Raw genomic sequence first — 12,636 nt, forward strand, 5'->3', positions numbered from 1 at the left:
AAAAATTGTCAATGACCCTCAGACCAAAATTGTGGATTTTTAAACAAAAATTGTTGATGAACCTCAGAACCAAAAGTGTAGATTTTTAAACAAAAATGTTTAATGACCCTCAGAGCCAAAAGTGTGGATTTTTAAACAAAAATTGTTAACTACCCTCAGATCAAAAGTGTGGATTTTAAACAAAAATTTTTGATGACCCTCAGAGCCAAAAGTGTAGATTTTTAAACAAAACATTTTAATGACCCTCAGAGCCAAGAGCGTGGATTTTTACAGTGCTTTATTTAACCTGCTTTGGTCCGTTTAGTTCAAATCTGGTAACTCATTGGTCACACAGATGCAGTTGACCAATCGAACTGAAAATTTTTAACCAAAAAAAATTTAGTGACCCTCAGAGCCAAAAGCGTAAATTTTTAAACAATTTTTCCCCGACGCCCCTCAGAGTCAAAGCGTGGATTTTTTAACAATATTTTTTGAACGACCCTCAGAGCCAAAAGCGTAGATTTTTAAACAAACAATTTTAATGTCCCTCAGAGTCAAAAGAGTGGATTTTTAAACAAAAATTTGTAATGACCCTCAGAGCCAAAAGCGTGGCTTTTTAAACAAACAATTTTAATGTCCCTCGGAGCCAAAAGAGTGGATTTTTAAACAAAAATTTGTAATGACCCTCAGAGCCAAAAGCGTGGCTTTTTAAACAATATTTTTTCAGCGACCCTCAGAGCCAAAAGCTTGGATTTTTAAACAATATTTTTGAAACTACTCTCTGACCCAAAAGCTTGGATTTTTAAACAAAAATGTTTAATGACCCTCAGAGCCAAAAGTGTGGATTTTTAATCTATATTTTTCATCGACCTTCAGAGCCAAAAGCGTGGCTTTTAAACAATATTTTTTCAGCGACCCCCAGAGACAAACTTGGATAAACAATAGGGGCTATTCTGAATGAAAATTTCCCGTGAGTTTCTCACTTAAGTTGAAACGGCGGAAACACAAAATTTTTATTATTTTAATATTTTTTAACGACCCTCAAAGCCAAAAGCGTGGATTTTTAAACAAAAATTGTTAATGACTTCAGAGCCAAAAGTGTGCATTTTTAAACAAAAAATTTTAATGTCCCTCAGAGCCAAAAGCATGGATTTTTAAACAAAAAATTCTAGTGAACATCAGAGCCAAAAGCTTGGATTTTTAAACAAAAATGTTTAATGACCCTCAGAGCCAAAAGCGTGGATTTTTAGACAAAAAAAAAATTTGGACATAGTTACATGTTTTCCGAACAAACAAGATTCTAGAAAATTCCAAGCAGATTATGAAATCTATTTTCAAAGTTTTGCCTAATAAAGGGTTTACATTTTCCGAAGAAAAATTAGCTGACATGACATCTGAAATATTTACCGCTGCAGTGTTGAATGAATGAAACTTCCTAGTTTTATCTTTCCGATTTCCCTGACCTAAATTACTACATACGTACAAAATGTACCCTGTGGACATGCAGTGGTGCTGTAAAACTTGTAAACAAATAACAAAACATAAATAATAACAATAAATGTAAGAAATTCCAAATTGCATAAGACAACCAAGCAAAAACAAGCATATCTTTTTGCTCCTATTACAAAATTCATTCAAAAACAATTAGACACATACCTTGTAATTCTCATAAATGTATGCTTTTACGTATGTGTGGGTCTGTGAGTCGGTGTTTGTAATCTATGCCACGAGGAAATTAAAAAACAAAAAAAAACATTTTCCACAAAATGGCAAAGCTATAAATGTTACCGGAAGTATAATTGTTGATGAAAAACCTCCTAAATCGTACAACAACAAAAGCATTGTGAGTCAGCAATAACAACACGGTTAACTTTGTGTGTGTGTGGTGTTCGTTTGTGCGTGCTTTCATTGCAGAAGATAGCAAAATGTAACGTACGCGCAGCACACAGGCCGCTGTTCCACCGCATGAGTTCTGTTTTTTTACAACATCATTAAATTTTATGACGTCGATACGTCGCGTTGAATGACTGCCTGGCGTTTAGAAGCAACAACGGCGGCAAAGACGACTTCGACGCCGTTGTTACACTTGCTGATTGCAAAGCTACATGTGTGTTAAGTTGTTTTTGCTCGAAGTTCTGATGACGCATCATGAAAATATGGACTTCCTTAAGCAATATGTTTCAGGTGTTCTTCCCCACCACCATTCAGCGCCCAGAGTGGCAAGTGGCATCCATGTACATTGTACATACATTCCTTACCTCTAATGATGTTGAATGCGCAATAGAACTCAAGCAACATCGTCTTGTCTTGCAAATGTTTGCATAAAGAATTTTCCTCAGAACATTCTTAAGATTGTTTGTTTTTATTTCATGCTATTTCGCAGTTGTTGTAATTTAAAAAAAAAGTGTGTGTTTGGATGTTTTTGCAGTCATATGAAGAGGCGCGATGGCACCAACCAAAAATATGTTGTTGATGCCACCGCTTGTTTTTCGTTTAGCGTTCATTCTGTTGGGGGTTTTGATGCTTAGCAAACAGCTGACTTGATTTTTCGATTGTGATCACAATTACAAATGTAAATTTTATCAAAGAGTAGGGTTCTTGTTTTTCATCTGTTGTTGTTCGGCACATTTACTTTCTGTTTAAATTGCAAATTTAGTTTTTTTCTTTCTTGGCAAAAACAAAATGTTGCAATATTTTTGGCAAACAATTCTGTTCACATTTACTAAAACACTGTGTAACAATTTAAAGGTTGTCAATTATAAGCCAGATGGCTTTTAGTCAACAAATAGAAGGTAGGTGTCGATCTGCATAACTTGTGTCTTCTGTGTTAATACCAATTTTTAATTTAGTCTTATCGCCGCACAGTGTTGCAGAATCATTTTTTCCCGGCCAAAGTTCTTTAATTTTTGAACGGATAAAGATATTTTCATAATTTTTTCAGTTTTCCGATCTAGGTCAAAGTTAAAATTTTGAGTTTTTTATTTTACATCTTTGTGTTTATTTCAGCTTTAGTCCATATTTTGTTGTAATTCAATTGTTTGAATAACAACAAAATATTTTAAAGTGGATATGAAATTGATTAGTTGCGGGCGAAGGGTAGGGAATACTATAGTTTCAGTTGTCACCAAACAACTTCATCAGTTCCTTAATTTAATTAATCGAGCTTTTTATGACCTAAGGAGATTACATTGAAAAATTGATATCTAGCGAAGTCCTACACACACACATCAACCACTATGCGACGATCGTTTCGTTAGCTGGTTAGGCTAACATCATCAGGCATATTAGATGTTGTTGTTGTTGCTAGACAATTTTCGCCATTTGGAGCTCCTATTTATACATCCAAGATTGCAATTTTGCATTTGTGAAGTTCAAATTGAAGCTTTTTATTTCCAAAGACGACTCATTTGTCCCCCTTCTATTCCAGAAATCAATTTTTTCAATGTTGCATTCATATTACAGTCGATGGCTTTTTTCCAACGTAGGCTGTATATATGTCTTTCACATCGAAAGATTTTTTAAGTGGATTGTGGTTTAGAACGCTAAGACGTCAGCAACATTGTCTGTTAGTTGGCGACGACCCAGGTTCGAATCCCAGCCGGGCTCAGCTGAATGTTTTATTTTTTTAAGTTTTTGCCTTTTTAGGGGCGAAGGCCATTATTTGTGAGATTTAATTAATTTAATTAATCGAGCTTTTTATGACCTAAGGAGATTACATTGAAAAATTGATATCTAGCGAAGTCCTACACACACACATCAACCACTATGCGACGATCGTTTCGTTAGCTGGTTAGGCTAACATCATCAGGCATATTAGATGTTGTTGTTGTTGCTAGACAATTTTCGCCATTTGGAGCTCCTATTTATACATCCAAGATTGCAATTTTGCATTTGTGAAGTTCAAATTGAAGCTTTTTATTTCCAAAGACGACTCATTTGTCCCCCTTCTATTCCAGAAATCAATTTTTTCAATGTTGCATTCATATTACAGTCGATGGCTTTTTTCCAACGTAGGCTGTATATATGTCTTTCACATCGAAAGATTTTTTAAGTGGATTGTGGTTTAGAACGCTAAGACGTCAGCAACATTGTCTGTTAGTTGGCGACGACCCAGGTTCGAATCCCAGCCGGGCTCAGCTGAATGTTTTATTTTTTTAAGTTTTTGCCTTTTTAGGGGCGAAGGCCATTATTTGTGAGATTTAATTAATTTAATTAATCGAGCTTTTTATGACCTAAGGAGATTACATTGAAAAATTGATATCTAGCGAAGTCCTACACACACACATCAACCACTATGCGACGATCGTTTCGTTAGCTGGTTAGGCTAACATCATCAGGCATATTAGATGTTGTTGTTGTTGCTAGACAATTTTCGCCATTTGGAGCTCCTATTTATACATCCAAGATTGCAATTTTGCATTTGTGAAGTTCAAATTGAAGCTTTTTATTTCCAAAGACGACTCATTTGTCCCCCTTCTATTCCAGAAATCAATTTTTTCAATGTTGCATTCATATTACAGTCGATGGCTTTTTTCCAACGTAGGCTGTATATATGTCTTTCACATCGAAAGATTTTTTAAGTGGATTGTGGTTTAGAACGCTAAGACGTCAGCAACATTGTCTGTTAGTTGGCGACGACCCAGGTTCGAATCCCAGCCGGGCTCAGCTGAATGTTTTATTTTTTTAAGTTTTTGCCTTTTTAGGGGCGAAGGCCATTATTTGTGAGATTTAATTAATTTAATTAATCGAGCTTTTTATGACCTAAGGAGATTACATTGAAAAATTGATATCTAGCGAAGTCCTACACACACACATCAACCACTATGCGACGATCGTTTCGTTAGCTGGTTAGGCTAACATCATCAGGCATATTAGATGTTGTTGTTGTTGCTAGACAATTTTCGCCATTTGGAGCTCCTATTTATACATCCAAGATTGCAATTTTGCATTTGTGAAGTTCAAATTGAAGCTTTTTATTTCCAAAGACGACTCATTTGTCCCCCTTCTATTCCAGAAATCAATTTTTTCAATGTTGCATTCATATTACAGTCGATGGCTTTTTTCCAACGTAGGCTGTATATATGTCTTTCACATCGAAAGATTTTTTAAGTGGATTGTGGTTTAGAACGCTAAGACGTCAGCAACATTGTCTGTTAGTTGGCGACGACCCAGGTTCGAATCCCAGCCGGGCTCAGCTGAATGTTTTATTTTTTTAAGTTTTTGCCTTTTTCGCCGACTCTGTATCGATAAACAGGTCAATAAAGCCATCTAGCAAATTAAATAAAATGAGAAATTTGCTGTATGGCCCTAAAGCTGTTTACCCTACAATTTGAGTCGAACTAAAGAATTTCATATCCACCACTGTTTTTATGTCGTCTTTGCTTCGCAAAGAATACGAACATAGGAGTGTTGCTTCAATAAGCGGGGGTAAAAACAACAAGAAAGTTGTTTTTGCATTACGCATTGGTCAACAAGGCCGTGCTGATGCCTATTATTGTTGTTGGCGTTTTTTATTGTTGGACTGCAGAATTTTACATCTTTGTGTGTATTTCAGCTTTAGTCCATATTTTGTTGTAATTCAATTGTTTGTTATTTTATTAAAAATAAAAAGCCAAACACCAATAAAAAAATCATAAAAATACAATAAATTAAAAAACAAGTAAAAAGTATCAGTCGGCTTTGCCCTCAGCCTGTGTGGATAGAAATGCCTTTTTGCCAAAAAAAAAAAAAAAATATATGTATTAGGGGGTTGTCAAAATTTTGGGCGTATTAACCGACATAAGTATGGATAGAATTAAATCTCAACAATTTGCGGGGATATCGATAGATAGAGCTTTTTTATCACACTAGCATACGAAAAACATTATATCGCTGTAAACTGGGCCACTAGGAAACCCTTCGGTAAAAATGTCCAAAGGATCCTCGAACAGACCCTTAACCACACAAAAATGTTGAACATTTGTGTGCGTGGTACCACAAGAATTGGACAGATAGGGCCCAAATTTGAAAATAAACTAAGTTTCGAGAATATTTAGAGATCCAAAGATTGGACCAAATCGGTTGCTACGTCTATGAGAAATCGCGCGTACCATTTTAGCGAATATTTTCGAACTTTTGTGGGGGAGGTACCGGAAGGAGTGGACCAATAAGCACCACTTTCGAATTTCATCTAATATTCGAAGAAATATTACAATATCAAAAGTGTGGACGAACGCAGTATTCGGTTCGAGCTCTCCAGCCATTACATATGGTGCCATAGGAGTTTTTTACAAATTTCGAGCTGTTTTCTCAAGAAGTATGTACTTGCCACTGAAAGAAACTTTTACTGTCGTAATTGAGGCAGCGAATGCAAGTTGCTTCAACAAAAACTAAAGTGATTCGAGATCAGGCCTTAAAGCGAATTTATCCAAAATTTTTGTGTGGGAGGTACCCGAAGGAGTGAATAAATATAGTCCATATTCGAACCTGATCTATATCTGGTAGATATATTAGGATATGTAAAGTATGGAACAAATCGGTCACTCCCATTAAGAGTTATCGTGCGCACAATTTTTCCGAACATTTTTGAACTTTTGTGGTGGAGATACCTGAAGGAGTGGACCGGTATGGCTTATCTTCGAACTTATACTAAGTTTGCACAAAATATTACGAAGGCCACATTTTGGACAGAATCGGCAGATCCGTTCGAGAGTTATCTTGCGTTACAACCACTAGACATGGTGTCATAGGGGTTTTTGTACCTTTCAGGCTATTTTCTCAGGAAGTATGCACTTGCCCTTGATGAAACGTATACCGTTGTATGGGTGGCAGCGAATACAAGCTGCTTCAACAAAAATCAAAGCGATTCGAGAGCGGGTCCTAAACTGAACTTATCCGAAATTTTGTGTGAGAGGTACCCGAAGGAGTGGAACGATTGAGTCCATATTGGAACATCTTCTAAGTCTGGTAGAAATTTTACGACGTGCACAGAATGGACCAAATTTGGGGTCTAAAACCATTATTTCGATGAGGCACATTTTGCCCGTATGAAAGTGTATATACTAGGCCGGGGCGATTTAAAAACCTTCATGGGCTCTTCGCGTTTCTTATTCCTGGGATGAACTGAGCAAAAAAGTCCACTGGACCATATATCTACCGTGAAAATCGAGCCTCCCGATTTTGACTTTAAGTTTTTTATTGATGTTTTTTGGATATTTTGGCATATAACAGCCAAACCATTGAGATTTTCGATCCAACACAAAGTCAAACATTGTAGCCAAGACAGTAATTGAAAACTCTCTAATACATCGCAAAAGCATTGGAACGCTCCTTCAGGCAGTTTTGGCCTTAAGAATATGCAAACTTTTCGGAAAATGTCGATAAATGGCATTGTGCTATAAAATTTTACCCGAATAATATTCAAGTGTTCTGATGCAAAATTATATTGTGTTGGGATCCATGGACAACGACAATGCCTTTAGTTCGTTTGGGTTACTTCGTTTTATTTTTTTATAACGGTAAAAGTAGTGAAAATCTGGGTTTCTTACATTTTCAAATTTAAACGGACATATCTTCTTTTTTTTTCACAACGGATTTCTAGTGATCCTTCTTCCTTTTAAAGGGATGAATAATATCTTTAGAACAAGTTATTATTTGTTTAAATCGGTTAACAAATGGCTAAGTTATAGTGGTTTAAGTCTGAAAACCCCCACAAAAAAACTATAACTGAATTTCTCATAATTTTCAAAAATATAATGTTTTTTTGTTTTGTTCAAAAATTATTTTCAAAATTATGAGAAATTCAGTTATAGTTTTTTTGTGGGGGTTTTCAGACTTAAACCACTATAACTTAGCCATTTGTTAACCGATTTAAACAAATAATAACTTGTTCTAACTTGTTTTACATACATATCTGTCGGAAAAGCCGACTAATACTCTTTTACGCATTTATGCTAACGAGGGTATATGGTAATATTCAAAAATGTTTTACAATCGTTGAAGTTGAGGTTCACCATTTAATAAGTCGCGAACTGTCAATATATTTTATACAATATGAATATATTTATATTAATTGAAGTGTTTTAGCCACGATCTCATAATATGGACCATAACAAATAATTTTCGTGGAAGCTGCGTTGGTGGTAATATTAAAAAATGGGTAAAAATGTGTTGAAGTTTACAAGTTTTTTTGTGTTCTTTCTTGATTTCTGGTCAAACCACGGAAAATTCAGACATAAGCTAAAAGAAAGAATTGAGGAATACCCCTCGGGCAACATGGTTCTAATGTATGACTTTTCGATATATACACTGCATCCCCCTAAAATCGATGCTGACATTTTGAAGTTTTGAAATCTGGGTTTTTTGAATTTTTCTTACAATTGGAGGGCGCAACCAGATAATTACCCAAACTATTTACTGGATTGTAGAACTCGTGATTCCACGTCGTTTGATGTATATCTCATGAATGTGCTTCATACAGCTTCCTAGTAATAGAAGTCCAAAGTCGAGATTTTGGTGTGTAAATTTTCTTTAAAAACCTATTTTTTGGTTTCAAAATTTACAACTGTGACTTAGGTACCCTTGAACCCCGCGTGATTTTAGTTTTTTTACGCGCCGGATCTAATGAACCCTTCCGCTTTCAAATCCATCCACTAAAACGGCGGTTATAGATACCTTGAAAGTAGGAAATTCTGCAAAATTATATTTTGATGATTCCGCGCATTGAACCGCGATTTTCTTTGGTTATTTTTACATAAATGGAACCTTTTATTCGCGATGATATTATTTTCCAAAACCGTGGGGCATAAATTACCGAGATTCTGGAGTAATATTCGTATTTCATATAAAATAGAATTTGGTAGCACATCCGCGGTTCTTGAAGAATTTGTTTAAAATTTGTTATAATGACGTATTTTTTATAGGCGGTCACTGAAATCAGATGCGCCTTATAATCTTATGTAGATCGCGCAATTTTTACCCACATTAAGGTTTTTTGAACAGTAAGATGCAGCTGACAGCACACTTTGGCCGCTGAATGAAAAGTGGAAAAATCGGTACATATTGACAGAGATGCACTAGCTGTATCTGAAAAGCGCATGCGCCTTAACTGATTTTAACGAATTCGCGAATTATACGTTTTTTAACTTTTATGTTTTTTCTTTGGATGTAATTTCAATATCACTTACTATTTCATAATCCTATTGTTTATCAAAGTAAGCAAATACACTTTCCGGTTTATCATCGCATTTTCCCTGAAGAAGTTTCAGCGAAGTCCTTCAGTCCTTGCATCGAAATTTAGCGAAGTAGTAGAATAACTCCCAAAAATGTTTTTTCTATTTTTCGTATTAAACAAAAAAATATATTTTTGAAATAATATTCCAACAATAAGTTTCGTCTTTTGTTGTTGCTGTAATATGGCAATTATAAATCCTATCGTTAAAATTTGGTCTCATATTTTTCTACGCGTTGTCTAGAATCTGTACGTATTTTTAATTTTTTTTTCGAGTTTTATTTGGACTCTAAATTAGAATAAATTAAATTTACTCCAAGATTTTTTCAGTATTTCTTGATTTTCCGCGAAAATAGAAATATATTTAGTAAATATTTAGGCATCTACGGATAGATATTAAATGCTGTTAACGCTTTATATATAAATTTTCTTATTACAACACAAAGGGAATTTTTAAAATTTTTTTCTTTATAAGGGAATAAAATCCCCCCTAACTTTTGGGCGCAGCATCCGATTTTGTGAACGCGAACAGATTTGAAACCACGATTTTTTTCTTAACCCATGTACCAAAAATCGTGAATGTGCTTGTACAAAATTTTTTTAATTTTTTTTTCGATGGAATTGTAAAGGAAATTTGAAATTTACCATATACACTTTTATACGGGCAAAATGTGCCTCCTCGAAATAATGGTTTCAGACCCCAAGTATGTTTAGGCGAAATGTGTTTCAGACAATTTGGAGTTGATTTAGCCATGTCCGTCCGTCTGTCTGGCTGGCTGGAGCGCACGATAACTCTCGAATAGATCAACCGATTAGGTCAAAAATTTGTATTTCGTAATATTTTGTCCAAACTTATTTTAAGTTCGAACATGTGTTATATCGGTCCACTCCTTCCGGTACCTCCCCCACAAAAGTTCGAAAATGTTCGGAAACTTTGTGCGCACGATAGCTCTTGAAGGGAGTAACCGGTACCTCCCACACAAAATTTTGGATAAATTCACTTTAAGACCTGCCCTCGAATCACTTTGATTTTTGTTGAAGCAACTTGCTTTCGCTGCCTCAATTACGACAGTAAAAGTTTTTTCAGGGGCAAGTCCATACTTCTTGAGAAAACAGACCGAATGTTGTAAAAAACCCCTATGGCACCGTATGAGTGGCTGGAGAGCTCGAAGCTAATACTGCGTTCGTCCACACTTTGGATATTATAATAGTTCTTCGAATATTCGATCCACTCCTTCCGGTACCTCCCCCACAAAAGTTCAAAAATATTCGCTAAAATGGTACGCGCGATTTCTCTAAATATTGTCGAAACTTTGTTTATGTTAAAATCTGGGCCCAATCCCACACAAATGTTCAACATTTTTGTGTGGTTAAGGGTCTGTTTGTGGATCCTTTGGACATTTTTACCGAAGGTTTTCCTAGTGGCCCTGTTTACAGTAATATTGTGTTTTTCGTAGGCTAGTGTGATAAAAAAAACTCTAGCTATCGTGATCCCCGCAATTTTTTGAGCTTTAATCCTATCCATACTTTTGTCTGTTCATACGCCCAAAATTTTGAAAATACATAAGTTTTTTTTAGAAACATTGTGGCGTTTTTTATTGGGATAGCGTTTGCAATTTTGTTTTTTTTTTTTTTTCAAAATAGTCTTTTTTTTTGGGGAAAAATATTTCAATCCGCACAGGTTGAGGGTATATCACTGTCGACTGATACTTTTTTACTTTTTAATTCTTCTTCCACTTGTTAATTCTTCTTCCACTTGTTTACTCCATCGAAGCCTTGGCCTTACGTTCTGTGTGTACCGAAATAAAGCCTGTTTTTATACGCCTCTTTAGTGGGTTCGCTGTAACTCGCTACGTTTAACTATGTTGAAGTCGTTGTATGTCTGACACAGTTCGTGGTTCATACGACGTCGATATTCGTTGCCAACCCAGATTGGCCAATAGAACTGATTGCGCAAGTTTGAGAGATATGGCTTTGTTTTTAAACTGCGTTCTTAATCCAAAGTACCATCTGTTGTTATGGTTAAGCTTCACTCGGAGACCTTTGGTCTATTGGATTCATCCTGGATAGGTTTGAATATGATGATGAGAAAATTTCACGATTATTCCTAGTATTCGATGATTTCTTTTGTGCAACAAAGAAGATATTCGACCGTCTCTATTTATTGTGCATCTTCACATAATCTAGAATGTAGATATAATCCTACAGTGACCCTTAATAAGTCTTACAGTGATTTTATTCCCTTCTTAACGAGTTGGAGAAGGGAAGTCGTTCTACCATTAGAGATCACAAGTCAGACTGCTTTGGATGTCCGACATCCAGGTTTCATAGGTCATCATAGGTGCGCCATTACAAAGTAGATCCCGGCTAGTAATCCATCGGTTCCTGTGGCCTTATTATTCTTCAATCGGTTTATTGATGTCTTTACATCATCTTGCCCTGACGATATACATACACTTAATGCCATCTATTGGGATTGGATTTGTGGTATCTTAGTCGTCTTCGTTAGTATTGGATACAAATAGTTTGGACAATGCTCTTTCCATAACCCGAGCACACAACTAGCACACTATTACCAGATTACCTTGATCGTCTCTAGTGGAGGACGTGCATGTACCAAAGCAATCAATTTGTACATCTCGTAATTTCGATTTTTTCACACTCCCGCTTTTCTATTTCTCCCATGTTCCTCCAGAAAAATTTTTTTCTGCATACATAAATAATACGATGCATTCTAATATCGACGCCTCCAAACAATAGTATGCTAAGTCGACGTAGCATGTTTTCAAGTTCTTTACATTTTCATATTTAACGTCCTTTAACTTAAATTCTGTCAAATTTTGGTAATGATCGGACAATCCGAACAGAAGTTATAAACAAATATTGACTTAGCATAGTACTGAAGTTCAAAAAAATTTCCAAACTTTGAGAGCTTCTCCTGCAAAACTCACTTTTCAGAATTAGCAAACTATTATTTGGAGGTGTCGAACGTCCTTTAACTTAAATTCTGTCTAATTTTGGTAATGATCGGTCAATCCGAACAGAAGTTATAAACAAATATTGACTTAGCATAGTACTGAAGTTCAAAAAAATTTCCAAACTTTGAGAGCTTCTCCTGCAAAACTCACTTTTTAGACTTAGCATACTATTATTTGGAGGTGTCGATATATAAATTATTTTAGATATTCCTAATATTTTGTTTTTTCAAAATAGTCTGGCTTAATCCCATTGTTGTTGTTTTAATATTTTAAAACAACTATTTTATTAGTCGAAAAGATTAAGATTAAGATTAAGCCAGACTATTTTGAAAAAAAAACAAAATTGCAAAACGCTATCCCAATAAAAAAAAAACGCCACAATGCTTCATATTCCTAATATTGTAATCCATAAATTACACTATGCTTTCTATGGATACCATAAAGGAATATATTATTTTCCTAGGACATGTA

General features: G+C 35.3%; 1 protein-coding gene across 30 annotated transcripts in view; it reads left to right on the plus strand.

The window, feature by feature from the left end:
- Positions 1 to 12,636, plus strand: part of KrT95D (phosphofurin acidic cluster sorting protein KrT95D) — a 327,318-nt gene that overhangs the window by 247,744 nt on the left and 66,938 nt on the right. The window lies entirely within an intron of this gene.

Source organism: Musca autumnalis, unplaced genomic scaffold (genome assembly GCF_047663935.1).
Source record: "Musca autumnalis isolate F117 unplaced genomic scaffold, ASM4766393v1 scaffold_1, whole genome shotgun sequence".
In the NCBI taxonomy this organism is placed as follows: domain Eukaryota; kingdom Metazoa; phylum Arthropoda; class Insecta; order Diptera; family Muscidae; genus Musca; species Musca autumnalis.